We start from the raw sequence: 15,164 nt of genomic DNA, 5'->3' as shown, positions 1-15,164 counted from the left end.
GGTGGAAATATGCATTAAAAATAATACTAAGTTCTGGGATTAACATTTCAGAAAGAAATAAATGGAATGTTTGAGTTCAGAGGAGAGTAACAAAGGTGACCAACGTTTTTACTTATAATGAAATATTAAAAGAACTAGTGAACACAGAGCTGCTCTGAGCAATAATTCAGGGGTGATAATGGTAGTGTAACTTTTCAATAGAAGTCCTCGGAGAGTATAAGATAGAAAGGAGGTCAATGAAGTATTGAAATCAGCTGAATCTAGTAGTAATGAGAAAAATCCAAGTAAATGAGAGAATGCTGGGGAAAAAAAAAAAAAAGCCAGAGTGGTCTCACTCAGGCAATAATCTTCTAGTGGAAGGATGAGAAGAGTCATAGAAACCCCACAGCAACAAAGCTTTTAAAAGCAGCTCTGAAAAGAAAGTATAATGAAAAATTCACTCTAAGTGACATTATCAATATATTAAGTCACATTTGTACCTGTTTTGTGGCTGAATACTTAGGTCTATTTTTATTTTAATACCATTAGTCAATGGTGTATTGTAATGCTTTACCTTATGGGGATATTTTAGAAAACATACTTTTTACAAGCATCTCTGGGAATAATAGCCTCCAAAACATTTGCAATTTGTAATCTAACATAGGCACAATTTAAAAATAAGCTCTCTATTAGAAAGTACTGTATAGATTTTAAGAGGTTATTTTTCAGGTTTTAACTCCAGTCTAGTTTTCTTACGCTCTCAAAATATCTAATTCCCCAGCTGCAAAGGAAGGTGAGGAAAAGTTGTGGAAAAAGAAGAGTAAGTTGCTGTGTTTTTTAAGGGAACAGAAATTTTAACCACTTCTATGCTGGCCATTTTGTTTTAAGCCATTACACAAGCACATCTTATTTATAGTTATTCTGATCAACATCATCTAGATAATTGATTTTACTTCAGTGAGCTGTTCTGGAAGCTATGGAGCAGTCTCCTAAAATCTGATGCATTCTAATTGTGCATTGCTATAAGTATTATAATGAATTCTGTAGGCTGACACAGGACAGCAACTGTTGGCAAAACTTTTACAGTCAAGGTGTGCAATGGAGAGGCAGGGCCCAGCTGGAAGTGTTTTACAGGTAACTGCTTATTGTGAGTCCTCGTTAATGCTAAACTGGAATGGAATCCTTCTGGAAACTTGTAAAAACAGTTTTAAAATAATTGAATTCAAAGTTATGGGGCATTTAAAACGTTCTCTAGAAACCAGTGGGCAAGAATACAAGGAAGGATAGAGATGAAACAAGTAGCTTTTTGCTGCCTTAAGAAGCCATCACCTCTGAACTGGCTAGATCCACTTGAGCATGCTTTTAGCTTGATAACTGTGAATTGCCCATAATTGCACTAATGCCACCATTTACCATAAAGAATTCAGTTTCAAATGGATGACTCAACGCTTAACACTAAACACCTTTTAAACTGCATTTCATATATGGGTGTTTAAATAAAGAAATGGGACAGTTCTATTAATACTACTAAAATTCAAATGTTAAAAGTTAACAGCTATTGTAGATACATGCTGTTTTGATTTTACTCTTCTGCAAGAATAATGAAATTGAAAGGATTTGAGCTATCGACTTGGAACGTTATTCAAAAACAAACTTTTTCCAGATTCTGACTCTCTTTCCTTAATTAGAGATAAAGTAAATGGTATCTGTTAATAACTCTTAGTTATAGCAGAAGGTCTTACATAGGTCTCAAACACAGAGGGGTAGTAATCCCCATCAAGTTCCTTTCTTCTTCTCGGGGAGACCAATAACATTTTGTGTCTGATGAGGACATGGACCTACAAAGCTGTCAAAGCTAGTTCTGTCTTACAAAAATAAATTAGTTCTATAGAGCCAAAGTCTCATGTTTCCCCAGGAATGACTGTAGAAGATGTGCCAGTGCAGGGAAATTTATACCCTTTATTTCTATAAATTTTTATTTTGGAGGAGTATTACATTATCATGAAATACTACATTTTCTATGAGATTGGATGTCAAATCACATCATAAACAGAACACTCTGAAATAATATCACCCCTGCTTAGTTTATGGGTGTTGTGATTAGAGGTGGTCCAGAGATAAGGCGAGTACCCAGAAATAGGCAGATTCATGCTGAAATGCACACTGAAGAGCAATTCCTGGTTGTTACTTCAGCACACTGAGTGGGTATCAGAGACCAATGTTTGTCTGTTTAATAATGGCCTCTGTGGTCAGCAGCTTCGTTGCTGGATCATAATAATGGATGGTGTCTAATAATCATCTCTTATCTGCCACCCAAATGGCAATTACAGCCATTTCCTCACTGGAAACTGCAATCTCTTCTTTATTTGGCACTAAAATTATTAGCTCTTTTAAAGAGTTGTAACATGGATTAATCAATACAAAAGCTGTTTATATAGTCCTGATAATGATCCATTATCCGTTAATCTGATTCCTGAACTTCCTCAGGGTACGAAGGCATTTTTTTTTCCTTTTTAAATGAATATCATATCTTTAGTAATGGCACATGGAAAACCTAAGTAGGCACTCTCCCCAGGCTATATTACCCAAATCATTTTGTCTTTCAAGACAAGATTCATTTATGGCAAATAATTACAGTCAGGAAAGGGAAGTAATAATGCAATAATGTATCTACCTAATACAAACAAGTTTAAAGTGAAGTCTGAACTAAATGTTTGCTGAAATGCTGGAATTATAAAAAAAAAAGGAAGTTCTGTTTGGATGTGATAAATCTTATCATCTGTTAACATGCCTGAAATAGCGTAGGGAGTGTTAGAATCTATTCCTAGACACGACTGTGCAGGGTGTGGATTGCAATCAGTACTACAGATGTGCTCTGGGATAACTTCAATATGATGGTTTGTCACTTTAAGTACGAAAGACAGCTCTTGGCACAGTTTGGCTTTGACTTAATGTTTGTTTTAGATTTGCAATTCTGTGATTAATAGTGTCATATCAAGTAATAAAATAAAAACAAAGCAAAGAACCCCACCCAAGCCCTCAACACAGCATGGGAGGAAGAAAAAAGTGATTAATAAAGAAACTACGTGACAGAAATCATACAGCAGTGACCTGAGCTGTAAGTTTGGATATCTAGGGATGGCTGTAAAAAACAAACTTAAAAAAATTGAAATAAAAATACTAATGCAAATTATTGTTGTTTTTTCTTTCAGGTCCTTCTCATTGCAGCATCAGTATTGTGCTAACTGGGGTAACTATTTAAAGTTTCACAGGTCTGCTTTTGAGCAGAAAAGAAATGGACTTATGTGAACATGACTCTCATGTTTAAACATGAGATTAAACATGATTAAACATTTATCCAGAGAAGAGGGAAAACAGTGTGTGAATTATCAATTCTTTCTGGAAACTCAGATCTGATTATTTAAATCATAAAAAACAGTTTATTCTTTAAGAATTAATTCAAAAAGGAAATGAAAGCACCAAAGCAAATTCTCCTTGTGCTCAGATTCTCATACTTCAAGGTTCAGTGCCTCTACATAAAAGCATAAATATCTTTATCTCAGACTGAACACTGCATTGATAAATAGCACTGGAGGTTGTGCATCCAAGTGTAACATATGACAGAGCCTTGATTTCCCTGGAAAACTCTTTTAAAACCTTTTTTTTTTCTTTGTTTGGGTTTGTTTATCCCTAAAAAGCTCCTAAAGGTGTCATCTGTTTAATTAAAAGAGCTGCTATGGGTTTTTAGATGAAGAATGGATTGGTGAGTCAGGTCTTGCAGCAGAATTATTTGAGACAGGTGGAATAAACCTTACTGGTGAGAGATACTTTCTGAATTACCATGCAACATTAAGGGTATTTTAATCAAAATTTCACAAAATCAGAAAATGGTTGAAAGTAGAAAAGACCTCTGGAGGACATCTTATTCTTGCTATAGGAGAGCCACCTAAAGCTCAGGATCTCAGGATCACGTCTAGACAGATTTGGGTATCTCCAAGGATGAAGACTCCACAGTCCCTGTGAACAACTTTCAGTGCTTGACCAAAATGTGGGTTGTGAGTTGGGCTTTTTCCACTACATCTTTCCTCAGTTTATTGACACAGTTTATTTAGAACAAGTGCTCTTTCAAAGGCAGAAAATCAAAACATGACTGCTATGGTTCTTCCTACTTGTTGATACAGAAAGTGGAGTTAAACTGTTGCAACATTAAATATGGAAATATATGTCTATAACACAGTCATCTTTCAGTGACAAAATATATACTGTTTATTGTGATGTTAATTTATTCAACCTTTCTTCTTTAATCTAATAACTTCATTTGACATTCTAATAAATTTTGTCCAGGACACTGTTGGGTGATTAATGCACTCAATAAATTAACAATGTATAGTTATTTTTAGTGATGATAATCAGCTGTGATTATTGACCAAGTCCAGCCCTGACTATGTCAATATCAAACATGGAAAGACACAATTAAGGCCAGAATAATATACTTTGCAGCGAGTGGGGTAATAAGATCTGAGTCAGTATCTCAAATCAATTTCTACTAATAGCACTTTAAGAAAATAATCAAAATTGCTTTACTCCTATTTGGGATTCCTTTGAATTAATTTATAACAGATACTGCACTTTCACAAGCCATACTTACCACCCCCTTCAAAGGAATAATTTTGGTTTTTTTATTTGTTCCATCATAATTCCATAAAATTTCACTCACAAACTTCAAAAACATTGAGTTAATTTGTCATGAATTAACTAAAAGGACAGTTCACTATTTCACTACTTTTTCAGTAGAAATAAGTAAGTCTCTTTGTAGGAGAAAGAAAACAAGAGTTGAAAACAGACCTTCTGAATTCAAGGCATCCTGGGACCCCATTGCTCCAAAGAGTCTATTTCCAAGCGTTTAACTTCTGTCTTTCTAATAAGAAAAAGATTCAGGTATTTTATGTATAATATATATATGTATTTAGGTATATAAACATGTTTATATGAGCATAAGTGAAAAAATCCCTCATTTCTTCTCTGCACTATCCATACACAGTCTTAAATGTGCAAAAGCACAGTTGGGATCTAAGTCTTTGCTTTTGCTCTCTTTTCACCATACTCTGGTGGGGTCTTTGCTTAGAGGGACAGAAGAGTTTATGGTGCATTTTGTTCACAGCAGGAATATTATTTTGCTTTTCTAATTTCCAACAACATTCACACTGGACACCCTGAGTATCCCCAAGAAGGAGCACGAGCAGTGGGAGAGCAGCACCCAACTCCAGCCCTCGTGAATTCTGCTTGGTGCAAACAAACAAATCAACCAAGCAGAGCCTGGGTACCTACAGAAGACTCATCAATTCACTCCTAAGAGATGAATGAGCATTTACATCTCTGCCTACCTTTTCAACATTAATGAATCTTTAAATATTGTTTCTGGACCTCTCTGACCTTTCAGTGATTAAGTAGCTGATTCCTATTGCACCATAGAGTCTTTAATTACTTCAAAGAGCATTGTTAGAAATGGTAAAAAAAGTGCCTTGCATGTCTTATACACATCGTATTTAGATTGTATATGGATTCCTGATAAATGTGGGATGATACAACTGCTAAACTCCTACTTTATAAATCTAAAGCAATATTTCTTATCCAAGCTTCCAAATCTGCAGCATTTGTCAAATGGCCATGACAGGATGGCATGAATATAGTGTGGGAAGCACTAATTACAATAACTCTAAGCTGGTAATTTTGCATTTAAGATCTTTTCAGAATCGTTTTCCTATGTAAATAGAAATATTTTCCCTCTCGTTTTTACAAGAATGAATTACCTGGAAATGAATAAAATAGTCCTTCCAAAGTATCTTTCCAATCACTATGGAGATTATTGCTTTTCAGAGCAGAAACTTTCTTATCTACATTCATCTAAGGAAGACAAGATGTTTTTATCTCAGTTATGTGAAATAATATTTCACTTATCCTAAATTATTGGTTTAATTGTTTGGTGATTTCTAGGGGAGATAAAATTGATAGAGGTAAAAATGAAAGTTTCTGGCCAATTCTTTCCCATATTGATATAAAAAATATACAATCAAACATTCCAAATTCAATGTATAAACATAATCCTCAGGCACCTAGCAGGTAGTATATTCTGGGTGAAGTCTGCAGTGCTTTCACTATAAATTTAAAAATCACAGAGCTATTTTATTAGGAAATGATCAGCAAAGACTTTGTGATACACCAAAGGGAATCAGAGAGGACAGAAGGGAAAGAGGAATTAAAGGTTAAAAGAACAACCTAATTGATAAAGTCTGGGAAAAAAACACCCAGAAGCAGAATGTAATTTTAGGGAAACATAAGTGGTGGAGATAATGTCAAAGTTGGTTATTGCTTTTTGCACGGCACAGGCAATAGGACAGAAGGCACATGCAGAAAATGGAACTTGGAGCCAGTCAGAGTCCAGGGAGAGGAAGCTCTTCCTGATTGCACTTTAATCCATTTCTGGAAGGCGGAGGTCACTCTTTTCATTGATTTCTGTTTGTTTCAACAATCAGATGTTCTTTGGCAAAAGCAGGTTGTAAACACTGGCTGAAGCACTCGAGAAATCACAATATTAACTTGCAGAACTACAATCATCTTTGATCAGCACATCTTACTGTGATTTGCACCTAGAATGACAGTTCATTTGGGAAATTACTTCCTAAAAAACTCCAGATTATTACAGTTAGATTTAGGTCACAAGATGCTGAGTTAGGCTGCTTTTGAAAAAGCACTGTAAGAAGAAAAGTCCTTATCTATTTGTGCCATGCCATGTTACTTGGTACATTGTGTATGTTAGTGCAGAACCTGGAGTATGCCAAGAATTACTTGGATATATCACAAAACACAATTGCCATTTATAAAAGCTCTCAGCCTGTTGGGAATAAAGATTTTGTGTTCCTTTAAATTCCTTTAGCTGCACTCACTCTTCAGCAGCATGTTGCCAGCCAAAACCTGTGCTGTGTTTGGGACTGGACACCACAGCAAACCCAGTGTTTGGGAGAGGCAGCAATGGTCTCACTGAATCAGCTTCTGGCAAAAAGGAAGAAAATTTCTTTTCCCAGAAACTGCTCTACTTGCCTTTTTTTCTCAGAACATCCAATGGTCGTAACTCATACCCTAGAGCAGGGAGAACCTAGTTTTCTCTCACAAGTCCTGTTCAGTGTTTTAATATTTCCCATTATAACTGTGGGGTTTAACTCTAACTCGTAAGCTGCTGGTCCTGGACCTGTATAAACTCTTCTCTGGAGCTGCTGTTTCTCTTTTCCCCTTCTGCCTTTCTTGTGCAAGCCCCGTGCTCAGGCTCAGATCATCAGCCCTGCTGTGGTCATTGATACCAGCCAGGAGGGATTTCCTTGGCACCATGAGATCCAGGAGACCTGGAGGCTTTGGACTCTGCATGCTTCTTTAGTAGACAGAACTGCATTAAGTCATCTTAGCAAATACATAGGAAAGAAGGCAAATTATCCAAAGGAAAGGACACCCTACTGCTCTGATGTATTTGTGACTCTTGGCTACATTCCTGTTGTACTGGGGATAATATTTAGCTGTTATTTGCAGAAACTGTGTGAGGAATTTGCAAAGATGAGCTTCATATTTTGAGCTTTCAATCTGTTAAGAGTGTTCCTAGAAGAAAAGTTGCCAGAGAAAAAGCCAAGGGAAATCTTTATTTAGCACAGAGATTTTCTGAATTAAATCAGACAACAATCTAATTTTTATTCAACCCTCACTAGCAAGCATTTTATTTTGGGTAGAATTAAGCAACATTCTGTATGTTAAACCTGGTAGTACTCAGAATGAGCCCCAAAAGTAGCACTGTAACTTAACATGTCAGGATGTATTTGTTTATGCGTTTTTGTACTGTGCTCTACATTGGAAGGTAGAACACTGAATGATGCTGTGGTGTAAAGATCAAGAGATTGGAACCAATGAATTATTTGTTTTAAAATACCTGTGCAACTCATAATTATTTTTTATTTTTTAAAACGTTTTAGGAAATTATGACTATTATTTTAATATATTTATCATTTTTCTTTTAGTGATTTTACTAAAATATTCCCACTTCATTAAGCTCAGAAGATTAATATCGTATATATGTTATATTTAAAATTCCATTTGTTTGCCTTGCTCTTGGTGTTAAAAAGTCTGCTGTACTAAATTTTGATATACATTAGTAATTTAAGATTCTATTTAATTTTATAAACTTAGGAAGAAAAATTATATAAAATGGAGATTTAGGGGGAACAATTGAAGATTTATTATTGTTTTGTCTTCATGTTTTTCATTGTGTAATTAAGCCCACAGAGATGTTTCTGAGAGGTTCACCAGGAACTAAATAGAAGAGAATTTATTTCCTCAGGTTTTTGCTAAGCTTACACAGTCAGCAAGACATTCTACAGAACAAATACAGCTGTCACCTTTTTATAAACAATTTGGTGTTCTTGATCTCCTAGATTCCCGCAAATTACTTTGATTTGTAAAAAATATTGTCTAAAAAAGATAATCAAGAGGCTTTCCAGTACTTGCTTGGATTATATCATCACATATAATTGTATCCTTTTCTATATAAAATAATTCTAAATGCACAATGAAAAAAATAAAAAAGATAAAAAAATTCTAATACTTATGCCATCCCTTCTGTTTATAGGGAAAAAAAGATCAAAATGCTCTTCTGATCTGTTTAAAAGTACCCTGTTTGTAAAACCACGCAGCTGAACCTTAAGGTAGATGCTCCCACTCACGGGATGTAATCCAAAATTACCACTAATCTTTAAAATAGTTTTTTTGGGTTTTTTTTAATTTGTAAGATTTGTAATTTGTAAGATTTTTAATTTGTAAGATATGTAATATCTCCTCTATTTTTTCAAAGTAGGCAATAGGACTTTCCACAACTTATTCACTCAACCAGCATTAAGAGTTCCTGGATTTTTCTCAATTTTAATTGTGGGCATTGTCCCAGACACAGACTCTGCCTGAGATGGTATTTCTTTGGTTTGACTGCCCCTGTGGCAGAAGGCAAAACAGAAACAGTAATTCAGGCTACAGAATTCTCCTCAGGATGGAAAAGATTTACACTCGGCAGAGAGCTGTCTCTAGTCAAAAGTTCTGTCCTATACTAATGAGTGACAAAACCCCAAAAACTCTGATTAATGCAAACCTGAATGATTTTATCCAAAGCAAAACATTACTGAAGTCATTACCTGCCAAATTTACATTTCAATTTACAGAGGCATTACTTTAGGACCATAATAATGAGTTCACACTGGGCCTCAGCTGATCAAATTTCATCTTAATTATTTACTTGGGACAGGCTGGAACTTTAAGGTTTGAATGATAGAACCAAGCTGTGATAAGACAGGAGAGCACTGCCAGTTCTGAGGATCTGGGCAGAAGTGCCACAGCTGCCACCTTCCCTCTGAAAAGGAGTTGCATCAGTGATGGCAAAAAAAGCATAAAAATTCTCAGCAGAATCTTTACGTGCAAGATTTCCACATGGGTTTTAGGAGTGATATAGAAAGCTCTATTTTTTTTATATAAATAGAAATATAGAAGAGAGCGTTCTGCCTAAAAGTTTCCACAAAGAGAGGTGATGGCTGCAGCTCAGAGATCCCAAGCTAGGCACCTGCTGGAGGGAGGTTAAAGCCAGAGTCTTTCATTAGACAGTGAAAATTCTGGATTTATCCTGACATGTGCAGTTACAGTGCTGCTGGGGGAGCTGGATCTGAGCACTGCCTGCCTTTTGTCTTCACTCTAGCACAGTGCCTTCATTGATAAAACTGGAGGGCCCCAGATGAATAAATCATATTATTAGTAGATTTAATATCATCTTAATAGCAATTAGCACCCCCTTTTTATATCCTCCTGAAACAGAAAATGGCCTAATAGTCAGCTGTCACTGAGGTTGTGCTAAATGCCTGAATTATAACATAATATACATTTCAAGATTTGTTTATTTGAGGAAAAGCTTTGATGAGTTTAGGGGCAGGGCTCTGTTTATGTTTGAAATAATTATTTACAAACTCTGAAACACACAAATATTAAAAAATCCCTTTGTAGCTTTTAGAAATAACTGAAGGACAGTCCAGCAGGGTGTACCTCAAGGAAATAATTCCTATGGGGGAAGATATCCATCCTAATAGTGTTTAAACAGGAAAACCAGGGCAAGAGGGCAAGGTAAGATTATTCTGCTTTATGTAATTTTTTTATTTTTTTAAAATCTGGTTTACCAAGAGACAGTAATTTCATTTTAAAGGATCAGAAGTTCAGTGAGAGGAGTACACTTCCAAGTGTTTAATAGAAGTTTAAAAAATAGGTGAAACTCTTAGCTTATTCAAAGAGTCTGTAGGAAATCAACAGAGAAATGTCTGTGTTGGACTTCAATTTGTTCTGAAGGTACAGAGGCTACCAAAATGCTTGGGAGATGTCCTTACAGTGGCCAGGAAGCAGAGATCTGGTGCAAGCAGAGAGCAAGGCTGGGTTTTGTTTCCTGCTACACCTGGCCCTGTTCCCAGGGAGGGGCTGGATGGGGTCTGGTGGTCCCTGCACACCTCACTGAGAGCCTGTGCTCTCAGTTTTGTCTGCTGAATTAAAAGCTGCTGTTTCCTTTGACATGAAGATATGAATCAGAAGTTCTGTCTTGGATCTTTCACAGATATTCTTATCCATGACAACCTTAGCTTGCACAACAGTGTGGACTGTTCTCAAGGAGATAGGTCAACCTGATGAAAATCGGATTATTTCCTCCAGATAGACCTGCATTAAGCAGTAAGTGATGCCATTTCTGTTCTGCTGAAACCTTCCCATATCTCTTTTTCTTTTCCATGTAAGCCCTAAAAACAGATCCCTTTTTTCCAGTATTAATTTCTCAGTTTGCTCTGAGCCACAACAAACAAATATCTTGCTTTGCCACTGTATTCAGGGAGAGCCATTTGTATTAAAACACACTTTCTGAATGCTAAAACTCTTGGACTCCTATCATAGAAGAGGTAGATTCATGTCTACAGCAGTGGGTTAGAGAACCAATTGGTTGTGAAAGAAAAGGACTGAATGACACTAGAACAAAGCAGAGTAAGATGAAGTTATTACTTCAAGGAATTTTGAAAAGGATTGCAAGGAGTGTTGCCAGAGCCACAAAACACCTTTTTCACTGGCTTCTCACTCAGATCCTCAGCTATGTCACTTGGGCTCTCACAGATATAAAAGCCTGTCTATACCTATTCCCTACCTCATTTTGGATGACAAGAGGGCTCTGATTCAAGTATGATCTACTCAGGAACAAGGAAATTAGAACAGTCCTGCCTGTAAAGAATTTGTTCTTCCATGAAAGAGTTTCTTACCAGATTCAACCCAATAATTTATTCTCAAGGGTCTGGCTAGCCATGTGTGAAATACTTGTTAATTACAGAAACATGGGATGGTTTGAGTTGGAAGAGACCAAAAAGATCATCTCATTCCAAACCCCTGCCATGGGCAGGACACCTTCCACTAGACCAGGCTGCTCAGAGCCCCATCCAACCTGGCCTTGAACACTCCCAAGGATGGGGAGTCTGCATCCCTGGACAACCTCTTCCAGTGCCCCACCACTCTCACAGTAAAGAATTTTTTCCTAATATCTAATCTACACCTTCACTCTGTCAATCTGAAGCCATTCCCCCTGTCCTGTGATTACATCCCCTTGTAAATCTCCATACTTCTTGGAGGTTCCCTTCAGATACCAAATCAGGTCTCCCTGAAGCCTTCTCTTTTCCAGAAAGGTCTTAGACTATTGTCTTGGTCTGAATTCATATGAACATGAATTGCATATTCCAAATCCCTAAGAAATCTAATCAGATGACATGAGAAATCCTCAGAACTGCCCTAATTGTTACCACAGTTCTCTATCTTTCTGCAAAAAAAAATGGGAAAAGTCCTCTTATGGAATGTGTAGTGCCATTTTCAGCCAGCAAGTTACAGCATCTCCCTCTTGTCCTCCCCAAAGCTGGGGCAGCTTTGCCCAAGGTGCACAGCACGTCTTACCCAGGAGCTCTGTGATGCCAGTGCCTTCTGCCAGAAAAGCACATGCAAGCAACCAGAAAATCACTGCTTGTCTAAGTGTAGCTGTGACTGTCATGCTGATGAAAACTGGGCTTGAAAGTATTTCAGATGCAAAGCAAATAAAGAGATAGGTTACAATTTCATTTCAGATCTCCATTCTTTGTGTGAGATGCTGTACACGTGCTCTGTGAACTTAGAATCTGCTGTACCGTGAACAGCTTACACACAACAACATAACATTTTACACAACAACAGAAAATAATTTGACAAGCCTCTATTATTTCTCACCCACCCCTCCCCCTGATTTTTGTGCTGTTTTGTGCTATTTAGAGTCACCAGAGGAAGCAGTCACATTTTCTCTTCCCACACCAGAGCTCTACTTCCTTCTAAACTGAAGATACCTGAGCTGTATCTCCCCCTGCTCCTCAAGTCTTTTACCCATGACCAGAGAGCACAGACCAAAAGTCATGAACAAGTTCTTCATTCAGACTCTCTGAGCTTGAGAAAAAAAATTTTTCCTGCACCTAGCTACAAAATAATTTTAATTTACAATGTATGCCACTTTCTCAATAGAACAAATTTAAAATATATACGTGCAGGCTTGTGAATATTTTCTTCCTTATTATCCTTTTTCTGAAAATTCCCATCCCCAATGAAAAAAAAAGATTGGACCTTTGCCTCGAGTTATTTGTGGAGTTGCAAAAAAAACCTAGCAAACATTGGATTACTACTTCTCAGTAATAACCAACAACAAATACAAGCAATGAATATATTTTATGACATTGCTGCTCTTGCATTCATCTTGGGAGCATTAGAATGTATACATGAAATCTGCAGTCATGTCTTCATGTGAAGAAGTAATTTGTGGCCTAGAGGAGCATGTGAAAGTGATTAATAAGATCCAGATCTGCTTAAACTTCATCAGAAGAAACTGCAAATATTTAGTACAGTTTAATCTCTCACTTTCTGGGTACACATATGCATTGGTCATTATGGTGGATTAGGATGGAATTTTACTTTCAGTTATTCCAAACATGGATTTTTTTACTCTTTATGTAGTATAAAGGATTTAATTTTTTTTATAAAAGCAGTAATGTTTAACATTAAAATGATTTGGGAAGAAATATGTCAGTTTATTTTTGGGGAAACTGTTAGCAACTTGTACATTCTTTGACAACTACGTGCAAAGAAAAAGCCTTTAGAGGCTATTCATTTTCTCACTTATTCCACTTTGGTCAAATGGTACAAAAGGGCTTTGGCTCAGCTTCAGCCATAAACTCTAAAAACAACTATTGTTTCTGTCTAAATGTAATAACGCCCTTCCAAAGGACTATTACTACTTTGTTCTGTTTCCTCAGTTCTGCCTCCCGCATAATTCACTCACCTAATTCCTATTTACAGCAGCTTTTGCAGGGTGGAATCCCATCTTCCTGCTGCACATAAACCCTGTGAACTGGGGTTTGCTGAGGATGAAAAGCAGAACATGAAAACTCTCACAAAAAGAACACCTCAGTTAAACAGCTTTTTTTTTTTCCTCCAGTATTTAAGTGAACCACTGATCCCTCCTTATATAAACACTTGAGAAATAACAGGAAAGATCTTTCCCTGTACACAGCACGCTCTCCCTGAGCACAGCTTTATCAGACCTTGCTGATAACGTGCACGAACACCCTGCTGCTGCCACACAGTCAGTGAGCCCAATGCCACCCAGCCAAGACACCAGTTCTCTCTTAGAAACCTATCAAAGGCAAGGCACTCCAGCACTGCTGAGGCTGCTGGCCCCTCTCTCTGCCCCCTGCAGCACACACAAACACACCATTGCAAGGCACAAAGAGTCAGAGCATCCCCCCTGACCCTCATTCAGAGGGGACTGCAGTTACTCCAGCTGCCTGAGGGAGACCACCGAGGAAAAGCAAGCACCACCAACAGCACTAAACTGGAATTGAGATGTTAGCAGTGGGAAACTCTCCTGCAGGATCCAGGGCAGAGCATTCAGAGCTGAGGAAAGTCATCGGGAAAGTTACCAGGGATTGACATCCTCCACAAGGAAAACATTAAATATAGCCCCTCCACAAACCAGTAAAAAGTAAATTTAACTGTATTGTTGCCTAAAGTGCATCATTCTTTCATGGCAGCCAGCAGTTCACAGGTTTCTTTGTCTTGTACATATCTTATGTGTTGTAAAAACCACAAGGCCATAACACTGCACTCATTGGTTTGGCTTTCTGGAAAGGCAAAAGGGTGAAAGCAAGGCTGATCTGCTTGTCCCATCCCACCAGCACGAAGAACCCCACCTCCTAACCAAAATCCCTGCAGCCCCAGGCTCCTCTGAAGCCCTGAGAGGGTGGAATTGTCTTCAGGCCGCAGGTGTTCAGCATGTACACCAGCCAGAGAAACCCAGCAGGAATAAAAGCACAGGGGCCCACAGTGATGAATTACCCAGAGATGGCAGGGATGGCTGCACTGTTGCCCTGAGTGAAAGCGTGCTGTTCTACAGAGTCCTGCTCTTTTCCTCAGACACAGCTTAGGCATCTCCACGTGGACTTTTTCACTGCTGTGTAGGCACAGCAGAGTGTCAGAGGAAGTCTGGATGTCCCTGGCTGGTGCCCTCCTGTGTGATTTCAAGCAGAACAGTGGTGCAGCCACACCAGGGAGTGCTCTCCACTCAGAGAAAAAGCAGTTTGTGGGCAGAAGTGCTTTCTCAAAAGTCTTGCTTCCCCCTCTGCTCCTCACTCCGAAGATCTTCCACAGGAGATTTTGGTGTGCAGCAGAAGTGGCTTCTAATAACCAATTTTCTTCAGTTTCATTTCACTGGCTGGTGAATATCAAACCACTCAGCTCAGAAATACAACTGTGACTTTTCCTTTTGGGCTGTCTTCCAAGTTTTTTGCTGTATAGTAAATGGTGAAGGTAGTGGGCCAATAAAGTCAGATGTTAAATGAGGCTTAAGGGTTGTCTTGTCATCATGGTGAGTTATTATCTTTAAACAAGTTTCATTATTGCCATCACTTCCTGGGGGTATGCTGGGAAAGAAAAGGAGTATTGGTAATAATGACCTGCCATTGCTTTTGTTTTCTTTCTTGTCTACTGCATGTGAACATAACTCCTGACCATGACATTTCTTAAAGAGATCC

At 37.8% G+C, this 15,164-nt stretch overlaps 1 long non-coding RNA gene across 4 annotated transcripts in view; it reads right to left on the bottom strand.

Moving 5' to 3' along the window:
• Positions 1-4,069: 4,069 nt before the first annotated feature.
• LOC111944428 (uncharacterized) overlaps positions 4,070-15,164 on the bottom strand; it is a 62,618-nt gene continuing 51,523 nt past the window's right edge. Inside the window, exons 5-7 of one of the 4 annotated variants that reach the window (XR_015289408.1) lie at positions 14,470-15,053; positions 13,415-13,493; positions 4,070-4,897 (exon numbers count right to left, since the gene is read on the bottom strand). This is a non-coding gene — a long non-coding RNA (uncharacterized LOC111944428). Of the gene's footprint in view, positions 4,898-6,379; positions 12,900-13,414; positions 13,494-13,539; positions 15,054-15,164 lie in introns of those variants that run through there. The other 3 variants (XR_015289405.1, XR_015289407.1, XR_015289406.1) reach the window with 3 other exon arrangements.

Source organism: Cyanistes caeruleus, chromosome 7 (genome assembly GCF_971803275.1).
Source record: "Cyanistes caeruleus chromosome 7, bCyaCae1.hap1.1, whole genome shotgun sequence".
NCBI classification, from domain to species: Eukaryota; Metazoa; Chordata; class Aves; order Passeriformes; family Paridae; genus Cyanistes; species Cyanistes caeruleus.
Note: the sequence above shows the minus strand (reverse complement) of the source record. Positions and strands in the feature narration are given on the sequence as shown.